The 12,873-nt window shown below is 35.7% G+C and overlaps 1 pseudogene; it reads right to left on the minus strand.

The window, feature by feature from the left end:
• Nucleotides 1-8,944: 8,944 nt before the first annotated feature.
• LOC123608400 lies at nucleotides 8,945-9,783 on the minus strand (annotated as a pseudogene).
• Nucleotides 9,784-12,873: the final 3,090 nt, after the last annotated feature.

Genomic DNA, 12,873 nt, shown 5'->3' on the forward strand with positions numbered 1-12,873 from the left:
AATCAAATGCAAGGGCAGAAATAATATTGTTCAAAGTTTAGCCCAGTTATACTAAATTTAGGGGACAGAAACATAAGTATTATCTATTTTATTCTTCTAAAGAATAAAAGGGATTAGGACACTCCTTTTCAAGCAAAATTCAACTTGTAGCAGCATTACCCTCAGTTTCAATACAATCCTGCTGATCCGATTAAGAAGTGAAGTTACACAGGTGCATTATGTAGTTCACTTTGAAAGGAAAAAGCAACAGAGTTGATCAAAACATTTCTCCCCATGGCTGCATTGTCAGACAGGACCACTTTTAGGATACTAACAGAAAATGTGATAAGAATTGCTATTTCCCAGAATTGTTAAATGAGTATCTAATAATGGGTATCAGATGTTCTTTCCATTTTCTTCTTAGTCTAACTCTGTAAGATTCAATAAAAGAATCAGTAATTTTGACTACAAACATATCTGGCTTCCTGCTACCACCTACCTAAGTTAATTCTGTTCGCATTTCATATATGTGTATTAAAGCACTGAGTGTTCTCTTCCCAATGCTGCATTATGCAAAAGATTTAAAAGTATGATTTAAATAATATCTTCATTATACCATAAAATAACTCCAATACTCTTTGAGTTGTCGATGAATAAAGATATCTTTCCAATGAACAGAAAGTCAGATCATATTAGCATAGTTTGCCAAAGAAATGTTAATCATATATATTTATTCAACTATTACTTGAGTACCTACTATGTGTCAGCTCATGTCCTGGATGATTGAAATATAGCAATAAACAGAATAAGAAAAAAAATTGCCTACCCTCATTGCAGTCATATTCTAGTAGTAGTCGAAAAGCAATAACCAAATACATAAGTGAAATATAAGTGTGTGTGTGTAGGGGGGGTGGTAATTGGTTTTGTGAGGAAAGCAACAGAGCACAAAAGAGTAAAGGGTATAGGATGAAAGAGTGTAATTTTTAAATACAATGATAAGAAAAGTCTTTTTTTAAGTGGTATTTGATTAAAGACCCAAAAGAAGTGAGAGAGATATGCAAGCTGCTGTCTGTGCGAAGAGTATTCCAGGCACAGAAGGCAGCAAGTGCAAAGCACACACAACCATGGCTACATTTCAGAAACAACAGTAGATACAAGTGCAGCAAATGGGTGAGGAGATGAGTGACAGTGAATGAGTTCAGACAGGTAACAGAGAAACACACTGTGTAGCACCTGGTAGATCACTGTATTTTAGCGAGATGGAAAGTACTGAGGAGGGACGTGTTGAATGGAAATCAGGACGTGTTGAATGGAAATCTGGTTAGGGATGCTTTAAGCTGATTTGCCTGTAGACGTTTATACAGTAACATTGAATATTCAGTTGCCTAGGCAAGACTAGAGATCACAGGGAGGTCCTAAGTGTATCAATTATCAATTGGCAGGTGCATTTAATGCCATGAGAATACATGAAATCACAAAAAGAATGAATGTAGGGAAAAAAGTGGATGCTTTAGAGGACTTAGAGTTGGGGCACTACAATATTTAGTGGCTGAGAAGATGAGAAATCTGGGGGTAAAAATTAAAAGAGTTGGTCTATGAAAAGGAAGAAAATCACATTGTTATGATTGTTCATATATATATATATATATATACACACACTATACCTTATATATGTTATTAATATGTAACTTTTAGTCACTAAATTAGTATAGTTATTTATCCTATATCAAATATAGTATTTCTATTACATATGTCATGTATTATATGATATAATAAATTTATATAATATTATACTATATATATATAATAAAATATTTTATACTGGACATTGTATATAAAAGACACATAAAAACTAATCCTAAAGTTGTTGTTATTTCCTCCCTTTGAGAAGGCAGATAAGGAAGGGCTGTCATCTCAATTCAATCAGGCATCGATCTGGATCAGCACTGGGTTGCTGTTTTAGTTAGATTTAGCCACCTCTCTTTTCCAATGTCTCCATGACAAGATGTATTGTGTATTTGCTTCAGGTTATCCCCTAGTGGGACTTTGTCTCCTAAGTGCCGTCAGGGTAAAAGCACTCAGCTTGGCTGTCCAGCCCAACCTCCAGCCCTCGACATCATCATCTAAGCACTTAGAAATGTCCTACAGGGAAAACAGTCATGAGTTTGGAGGGGTCTCTCTAGATCCAATCCAGCATATCAGCCCATATGGTTATCACGAGTTTTGATACTTTCTCTTCCCCCACCTGATTAATCTACCTAAATTAATCTACCTTAACATTCCTAGATTAAGTTTAATTCTCACCCTGTAAATAGAAAAAGTCTGACAGTCTTAAATATACCCAAGAAGGGTTCTTTCCTCTGGTATTTTAGTTCATCTTATCTTCTTCACCTCTGATGTTTTAAATGTTAATTCAGCTTTTGTTTTCCCTAGTTGTCGCTGTGAAAGTGATTTGCTCTTGCTAGCTACTCAACCGTACTTGGAAGTAGAAGACTAATTAGTCATTATCTTTATTCACACTTTGATAGTACAGGTTTCCCCCACTATCCAAAAGTACAGCACTCCAGTGAAAACTTTCTAAAGCCAAAACGGCATCAAGCAAAGAAGCAATGAACCACTTCAAAAAAAAATCAAAAATCCTCTTTGATTGCTTTCATTTAATGAAAACACACAGGTCTGTGATAAAAGCAAAGGGATGTAAGGCATAAAGCGAACTTTCAGATAGCTGCAGAAACCTGTATTTGAGCATTTGAAAAAGGCTAATGAGTGACATGAATTTCAGCATAAGTGGTGGGGAAGTATCTATATAGTACAATCATACATAGGATAGTGTTTTACTAATGAGCAAGGAGATTTGGATGGGAAGAGAGGACTTTAGCAATTGCTAGTGGTGCGATGTGAAGCCAGTTTTATAAGTTCTCCAAGCATCATGCCCTGATTAAAAATTCGATAAAGGGCACTGTCTTTGGAAACAACCATTCTAGCACATTCTCAAAGCAATCTATATAATACTTGAATACACCCCCGGCACTGTGAGTGATACATAACCCAAAAAACCGATCACAACACTTTCTCTCCCTAGTAGCACTCTCAAGTAGGGTTAAGAGGCACATTCTAATGGAAATAGCCACATTTGGCTTCCTGGCACCCAGGTCTCAGAGAACAGGAACTTAAAAAGTGCATCAGAGAACTAATCAATTGCCACCACTCAGAATCATATCTGACATCTATGCTACTAACCTGCAAGAGTTTCATCATTATTTTTAGTTTTACCAATGTAAATAGCGAAGTCCTCCTCCATATCAAAAAGTTTAGGTCAAGAGTTATACTAAAAGATTTCTAAGATCTCTTTGGTGAATAAAATAACTCTTTTCACCATTTCTAGGATGAAAGACACTATTTCTGCCAAGAGCAACTGCTCAGTAATGTTGATTTTATGTTGTGAATATAGACATTTTATAGTTCAAGGTTGGAAACTGTAAGATAGCACATGCTATTTATGTGCCTTTACAAAATTAGATTGGATTATACCTAACAGGTAATAAAACACAATGATTAAGAACTTGGGGTCTGGAAAAAAAATTAAAAAAAAAAGAACTTGGGGTCTGGAGCTGGACTGCCAGATTTCAGAGGACTTCTGCTCCTTCCTAGCTGTGCAACACCAACAAGCTAATTATCTATGCCTCTGTTGTCTTTTCCGTGCATTGGAGACCTAATACTGCTTACTTGCACAATGTGTGTTAATATAAAGTCCTTAGAAAATTGTCTGGCACAGAATGAGCCCTAGATAAATATTAACCTTGATTATAACAGCCTTGTTTTTTTTTTTTCTTCCCCAAATAATTATCATTAACTTCTCTGTCTCTTCTAGTTGTTATTTTGGTTTCACAGGGCAGAAAACTTCTCAAAAATATATCCTACACATCAGACTTTTATTTTTAAAATCTTATTATCTTTCCAAAGAAGTAAAATTCTTGAAAATCACTGTTTTTCTTTGTTCAGGAAACAGTATTTTTAATAGACTTATTCAAGTAATGACATTTCAAATATCAACTCTTTTTTTATCCTCCCTCCCCCCTTAAATACGTGGTGAAGTACTAGTTGTCCTAGGAGACACCAACAAGGTTGTAAAAAGAATCTACACACCCTAAAATCTATGGGAGATGGGCATATGTAAATTAAGTACTTATTAAGTCTGTAATTTCTATAGACTCACAGGGCTACACAGAAAAACCACAAACTTATATAAGGAAAAGCCAGAGAGGAAAAAGGGGAAATTTAGGTATTAAATATATATAATCTCAATTTTATAAACAAAATGAAAATGACACATAAAATTGTAATAGATGATACACCAAATGTATATGGTGTTGTCTTTTCCTGGCAAATTGGAATTCATGTATATTTTTAAATAACTCAAACTCATCGTGGCCATTGTTTCCCTGGAGCTGATAGATGGCATCACATTACTTAAATTCATATATGTAGAAATATCCTGTCCATTTCTTTAAACGATTTTAGTGGTTACAAAGTCATTTAGAAATAAACGAAAACCAGGTAAGATGTAAATCAATGTGAGTTCTGCAAAATAACAATAATGAGAACAGTTATAGAATACTTAGTTTCTCCCATATAATTATTTAATACAATTTTTGAGTCCATATAGAAAGCTTTATTTTCAAATATATTTCCTCTTTTTTGGGGATTCTGTGATTTAATGAATAATGTCTACTAAAATTAATCTACTGTGAAGGAATTAAACATTTTTACCAAGGCATAAAACTAAAATTTGGGATAATATAGTTTAAAAAATTAACACAGTGTAAAGAATGATAAGCCTTAACTGAGGAAGGTCACACTATTTGACTGGGGTGTCAAGTTCAAGATGGATTCACATGGAGTGGTCAGATCAAACAGGGAGATAGTACCAGCCAGGTCATTTGGACTAGGATCAACTCCTGAGGGCATAACAGATGTTGCAGGTAGATTACTCTCCAAATAATCTATCCTTTTTGCTTTACCTCTCTTGTGAACTCTAAATTATTTTCAAATTTCAGCGATGGTTATAATGCTTTTGTGAATCTTTCCTTCACTGTCCCAGAAGTTAGGTACTCCAGTATTTCTTCATGATCTCCTAGCACCCTGACCTTGCCACTATCATCATGTTTTATTATATCTTATGATTACATATTGCAATTTTTAAAACCAGATAAATATTTTACCCTTGTGAACCACTAGAATACGGAGATCATGTTTTATTCATTATATATCAACATAAAGTAGCATAGTTAAAAATACATAGTATCCATTCAATACGTATGTTTGTTGACTTAAATGAAACTTTCCATTCCAATTGTTTTAAATGCATAGTTCATGGTTTGTCTATAAAAATATATTTGTGTAAGAAACAGTCATTGTAGCTTTGTCACATCTCTGAAGGCAGTTTTTCACTCAACTCGGTCCTATTCTTCTTGTTCACCATGTTGTTCTCATTAGAGAACCCCCTCCCTGTTAGCATACCAGCATGATAATACTATTTCCTTTTTAACAGTTTTTCTGGATTTCCCAAATACCTCTCTTTACTGCACCTTTGTCCAAAGTGCCTCTCATAGAGCTAACTAATCACAGATGGCTGCCTCTCACGGGTAAAGCAGTACATAATTCTAGCTATTTGCTAGCACATTAATGATTAATCATACTTTAAAATATCTGTTACAAAAAAGTTTTTAAACACTTACGTTTTAAAACACATAGCTGATTTCTAAAAAATTTTTCAAACAGGTAACCTTATTTTTCCTCTATAAAAAGCACCAAATTTATGTTGTCATTTTTCCAACATAGTGACATATCAGCATACGAAAACAAATTTGTTTTCCCCTTAGTCTCACCTTCTCACTCATTCCTTCCATCATCACACCTATCTATATTTCCAGAATTCAGTTCTATAAAAAAATCTGAGTTAATTAATGTATACGGTCTCTATATCTAGTCTATACATACACTATTATATAGACACTTTTTTTTTAATGGAGGAGACTCACATTGACCAAGCATGCAAAGTCTGATTGTTTTCCCCATATTTAAAATGTATAAACTAACAATGAAATATAATCACAGACCCAGCATGGTTATGTCCCTATGACAAATCTAAAAAATTGAGTAGGAAATAAACAACAATGTGTAATCTTCTAAGTCAGTGTATTCTCCCTTGTCTCCTATGGGAGGGGATACTACCTTGCCAATATTAGCTTATCTGCCAACATTAACGTACAAACACAAGATTGGATAGTCAGCCAGTCTCCCTACCTCATTTCCAAATCGTTGAGGAGATTTAAAGAAGACTTCTTTGCTAATTTTACAGCCCAACCTTCAGAGGAGGTTATTAGTATGTTCTATTTCAATATTATTTTAAGGGGGACAACACATAACATTTTCCTTATTATCACAGGTAATAAGTACTCAATATAAAATGTGTATTTTTTCACAAAATCGTGATAGAAAAGAGGCAAACAAATAATTTATTACTTACTTGTTCCATATGCTTTGAAAATATCTCATAAATCTTCATAGTAACCGTTTGACACATATTTATTATCTCCCTTTTTTTCAAATGAAGTGGGGCTCAAAAACATTATATAACCTACCCAGATTGCCTGTGGGGCCAGGATGCAAACCTAGGTCTAACTCCATGGTGTACTTTCCATTATAAGTGGAGAGCCATAAGCAAAGAATCCTGCTATAACAGCAATCCATTTGAAGACTAAAGGACAAAGATAACTACAACAAATCAACAAACTTACTAAATCAACAAAAATTAATTTTATATGCCTATAATAATATGCACAATTGTTGCTGTTTTGCTCAGTAATTAAGATGCAAACAGCTAAACATTTAAGTATATGGCTTTAGTTAATATTAAAAAGTCAAAGTATTTCTAAGTCAGAAAAAAGAAAAATCTTAAAACAGGAAGAAGTTCTATAATTGTTTTATGATTTTATTTTATTTTTGAGAGAAAGAGAGATAGACCACAAGTGGGGGAGGGCAGAGAGAGAGGGAGATACAAAATCCGAAGCAGGCTCCAGGCTCTGAGCTGTCCACACAGAGCCTGACAAGGGGTGCAAACTCATGGACCTTGAGATCATGACCTGAGCCAAAGTCTGACTGATGCTTAACCAACTGAGCCACCAAGGTGGCCCTAAACAGGAAGATGTTCTAAGGTCTTACTTACTTAACTAATCTGAGACCCCTTAATCTTCTATTGAAAATGATCTTCTAATTAAGCGGCGTTTATGTAAACCAGATCGCTTAATAGGTAGCATGTGAGTGACCTCAAAATCCTTTGTTTCAGAAAAATAGTTTCCTGTTACAGAAAATACCTCCCCTACCTGGCCAAAAATCTAAAAATGAGTGGCACATATCGATCAACAAAATCGATAAATGATCATTTTAGGTGGACATGGCAAAGGAAAAATTATACAGTAGTTAGAGCTGGAATTCATGAAAAACAGAAAATAAAAAAGTCCAAGAAAAATAAAACAAATTAGGCTTTTTCTAAACACCTTTCTATAATTCCAGAATTCAGTTCTATAAAAAATCTGAATTCATTAATATATATAGTTTCTCTATGTAGTCTATATGTACACTATTATATAGACACTTTTTTTCATTTTCTTTTTTTTTAAGTTTATTTATTTTGAGAGAGAAAGCACAAGTAAGGGAAGGGCAGAGAGAGAGAAGAGTGAGAGAGAGAAAGAGAGAGAATCCCAAGCAGGCTCTGCATTGTCAGTAAAGAACACGACATAGAGCTTGAACCCACAAACCATGAGATCAGGACCCGAGATGAAGTAAGACACTTAACCAACTGAGCCACCCAGGCACCCCAAAAACATAAGTGTTCTTAAATTGACAATTAATCAACAAGTTTGGATGGAATTACTTTACATAGTAGACTAATGGTAGGCAAGAAGAGGAACAAAGGTTGGGACCAGAACAAAAGAGACCTTGAAATATATAAATCCTGTGCATAGTATTTTCCAGAGTCTTGTAAAATGACTGAAAGATGCTCTGTCCCTGGCATAACATATTTTCTACCAGCTACTGAAACCAACACTAATCTAGATGCTGCTGTGAAGGGATTTTGACAGATTCAGTTAAGGCTCAAAACAGTTGACCTTAAGATAGGTAATTATCCTAGATGAGCTTTATTTAATCAGGTGAGCTCTTAGAATAAGATCTTCTAGAAATCATAGATTTGAGCATAAGAGAGATTTGAGTCAAGGGAGATTCTTTGTTGCTGGCTTTGAACCCTAGGGGGCTATCTGACAAGGAATGTGGGTAGCCTTAGGGACTTGGTAACAGCTCACAGCTAATATCCAGCAAGGAAAGGGCATCTCAGTACCACACTGCAAAAAAATGAAGTCTGCCATATCCATATGAGCTTAGAAAACTCCCAAGCTCCAGATGAAAACACATCTAGCAACACCATAATTTCAACCTTGTAAGACCTAAAGAGGAAATGTCAATCATGCCATGCCTGAACTCCTGACCCACAAAACTATGAGCTAATAAATAATGTTTGAGGCTGCCTGTTTATAGTAATTTGCTACGGAGCCCAATATAAAGCCTTCATCTTTCATTTCTTATTTAGTCTCATAAGGTTACCCTAGGTATAAATTATATACAAATAACTGTACATATTAATGTGTATAATCCGATGGTATAGACATATGCAGATTTCCATAATAACATCACCACAATCAAGAGAAGGGACATAGCCAACATCTCCCTCCCAAAGTCTCCTTATGTCCCTTTGCTTTTTGCTTTCTTGGTTTTTTTGTTTGTTTGTTTGTTTTGTTTTTACATAGAAACACTACTTTTATTAACAAGTTAGGGCCACGATGGACAGCTTCCAGAACAAAAATAAGACAGTCCCAAGACAAAGGAGAGTAAAATTGTAGCAGACAAGTTAATACTCTTCACACTCATCCTCTCCCTCAGCACTATCCATCGTCCTCATAATCCTTCTCAAGGGCAGCCATGTCCTCATGGGCCTCAAAAAACTCTCCTTCCTCCATGCCTTCACTCACATACCAGTGAACAAAGGCAGTTTGGCCTATATCAGGTCAAACTTGTGGTCTAGGTGAGCCCAGTCCTCAGCAAATGGCTGTGGTGTTGCTCAGCATGTATACACCTCGCTATACTTTGGCCAGGTCTCCACCTGGTACCACAGTGGGAGGCAGGGAATTAATGCCAACTCTGAAGCCAGTGGGGCACCAGTCCACAAACTGGATGGTATGCTTGGTCTTGACAGTGGCAGTGGCAGGACTGACATCTTTGGGAACCACGTCACCATGGTACAACAGGCAGCAAGCCATGTATTTACCATGGTGAGGGTCACATTTCACCATGTGATTGGCTGGCTCAAAGCATGCACTAGTGATCTCTGCTATAGTAAGCTGTTCGTGGTGGGCTTTCTCAGCAGAGAAGTAGGGCCGTATGTGGCCAGAGGGAAGTGGATGTGAGGATAGGGCACAAAGTTGGTCTGGAATTCCGTCAAATCAACATTCAAGGTTCCATCAAATCTGAGGGAAGCAGTGATGAAATACACAATCTGGTTAATAAGGTGGTTAAGGTTAGTGTAGGCTGGGCATTCAATATCAAAGTTTCTATGACAGATGTCATAGGCGACCTCATTGTCTACCATGAAGGCACAGAGAGTTCCAGAGTGGTGTGGGTAGTGAGGATGGAATTGTAGGGCTCAACTACAGCAGTGGAAACCTGGGGGGCTGTCTTGTTGATGCCCATAAATATTCTGCTGCTCCTTGTGCCATCAACAGTTTGCTGACACCCAACCAATTAGGAGCTTTGTGAAGTTGCAAAAAGGCTGTCTCATAACATTGAAAAACCTCCACTAAAACAGTTACCTTTTTTTCCCCTTCTCCTCCCCCATGGGTTTCTGTTAACTTTCTCAGGATCCACATAAGAGTGAAAACATATGGTATCTGTCTTTCTCTGTATGGCTTATTTCACTTAGCATCACACTCTCCAGTTCCATCCACGTTGCTACAAAGGGCCATATTTAAAAAAAAAAAAAAAAAAAAAAAAGAGGTTAGAGTGTACAGAGCCAAAGCATAAGAGACTCTTAAAAACTGAGAACAAACTGAGGGTTGATGGGGGTGGGAGGGAGGGGAGGGTGGATGATAGGTATTGAGGAGGGCATCTTTTGGAATGAGCACTGGGTGTTGCATGGAAACCAATTTGACAATGAATTTCATATATTGAAAAAAACAAAAAACAAACAAAAACAACAAAAATAAATGCTAAAGTTAAAAAAATTAAAAAAATTAAAAAAAAAATAAAACAGAGTTGCCTTACTGCATTTAAGAAGGTGGCGATTCGTTTAGGTTAATTCTTAACTCTATTTTGTTGTTATTCCTTAGGCTAAAACTCAGGGATGAGTCTATGAAGATAGAACCAAAGCTTAATCTGAGAGACCATATCTCTTTTACCAACATTTTCACTGACTCTTTCATTGACTGTGAATAAAATACTGGCATCTGGATTCTCTTCTCTGTCAAAATGAGTCTTTCCCAGAAGGTTGCTTTTTAGGTAAACATAAATCTAGGACGGTGATTCCCATATAATTTCCATGCTAAGACCCACCTGATTTCTAGTATAAGTATAATTTAGGGTTAAAATACAATCTATTTTAACCAACAAGAATTATTCAACAGAACACCTTAGGATATCATGATCCAATTGTGCATTGCTGTTATCAAATGTAGGAAGGTTTTCCTTCCGCAAATCATAAAAGACTAGTAGGAGTCACATTAATTTTAAGATGAGAAAACTAGAGCCCAAAAGGCTAAAGGAAACATTTACTTAGGGTATGACTTACTAACAATTTTCTTTACATACAATAAACCAATTAATAAAATGGTAATGTAAAATGTCAAAATCTAATGTTCTGTAAATATAACAAGTGAGAACTTAATCAATGTTTAAATAAAGAAGACATTTCCTAACCATGAAAATAAACCAGAATAAGAGAGCTCTGCTTTAATGTTGATAAAAGTGTATCCTTAAGAGAAGGACTCTAAGATATTTTCCAAGGAAGCTATCACACAAATATTACACAAGGAAAATGTTATAACTCTGGATACACTTTGTTTCTTCTCAATGCATCTGAATTCAAGACCATCACAAAAATTTAGCTTCCACATTTCTAGATTTAAATTTTGGAATTTCTCACTTATATTTTTTAATCTCAACACTCCCTTATAACAAAATCACTGCCTCACATGTGGAATTTATTAGCCTACATTGGCTATCTAAGATTTCTGATTCTCCCATCCTTCTAGTGATGATGTTCAGCACTGTGTTTTCTGATCCATCATTGTAATCTTGCAACAGCCCAAGTCCAGAGCTGAGAAATGGAAGTCTTATACACTTACTATACACATCATAAATGCAACTGAACATGAGGCAGGTAGTTTCTGTTAAATCACCATAGCCATAACATACTCCTTGCACACTTTCTAATACATAGTCAGCTTATTTGTGAGTCATTAGTTTTAAGAAACAACTTATTTCCACAAGGACTTCTTGTCCATCTAATATGAAGAAGGCAGTCTGGTGGGTGATGAAGAATCACATAATAAATGGCAGATGATCCTGTGCATTGAGAATCTTATGGTCTCTACAGACTACATGGTGCATACCTGCTCTAATGGAGTTATACTCCCCTCCCATATCCAACCATCCGGACCAGAACAAGGAGCGAGAACTTCATGAGGGTAGAGCCAGGACTGGCCCAAAAGAAAGTAAGGTAAATTTTGTCTCGTAACCTTCCCAGTCCTCCTCTCCTGGTGTTACCTATCTCTGCTTGATAGCAGTCTGTCTACTCGTATTCTTATCCAATATTTTATAATGCATTAACCTAACCTCTCCTCTTCTTCCTCAAACTGGGATCAGGTTCCAAAGTTATCTTTTAATTCATCCCTACAACCATCAATCTCCCTTTCCAATCGCCTGAGTGTGAGAGATAGTATGTTCGCCGGGACTTACTACAAGCAAGGGTATAAGAAAACGGTAACTTTATTCAACAACATGTTTAACACTCAAAAAGTGTTCCTTGTACAGATTTTTTTTATACATGTAATATTACTAGAAAAGTAATTTAAAATAAAAGGCTATTCCCTCCACGCACATATATACCCAGAAACATGAAAACAATATGATGTAATCTGTAAGTAGCATACTGGAATCTCAGCTTAGGCATTTATTATCTGTGTGATAGTAGGCAAACTAATTAAATTTCATGAACTTGAGTCTCCTAATCTCTAAAATGAAGATGGATAATAAAATAAAGATATATTTCATAGCAGTGAGATAATAAGTAAAGTTTTAGCAGAATACCTAGAGCATAGCCGACTCTCAGTAAATGCCATTTCCACGTTATTCAGGTAACAATGGCAATCTAATCTACCAAAAACAGGTAAGTATTTACTGTGCTTACTATTATAGTATCTATAAAACATGTTTTAAAAATTTATTTAATAATTGCAATTGTAAATGATAAACTATGTATCTAATTTCCTCATTTAAAAGAATCACACAAGCAAGTCTAGAAAGTAGTATAATCATTATATTGAGGAAACTGAAACCAAGAAAGGTCAAGTAACTTGCTTTGCATCATAATATAATTAATAACAAAGTCAAAGTATGTCTTTTTTGACTTATTTATGTGTTCTTTTTTTTAAATTTTTTTAATGTTTATTCATCCTTGAGAGAGATAGAGACAGAATGGGAGTGGATTAGGGGCAGAGAGAGAGGGAGACACAGAATCCAAAGCAGGCTCTACGCTCCAAGCTGTCAGCACAGAGCCAGAGGCGG

Source organism: Leopardus geoffroyi, chromosome A1 (assembly GCF_018350155.1).
Source record: "Leopardus geoffroyi isolate Oge1 chromosome A1, O.geoffroyi_Oge1_pat1.0, whole genome shotgun sequence".
Taxonomy (NCBI): Eukaryota; Metazoa; Chordata; class Mammalia; order Carnivora; family Felidae; genus Leopardus; species Leopardus geoffroyi.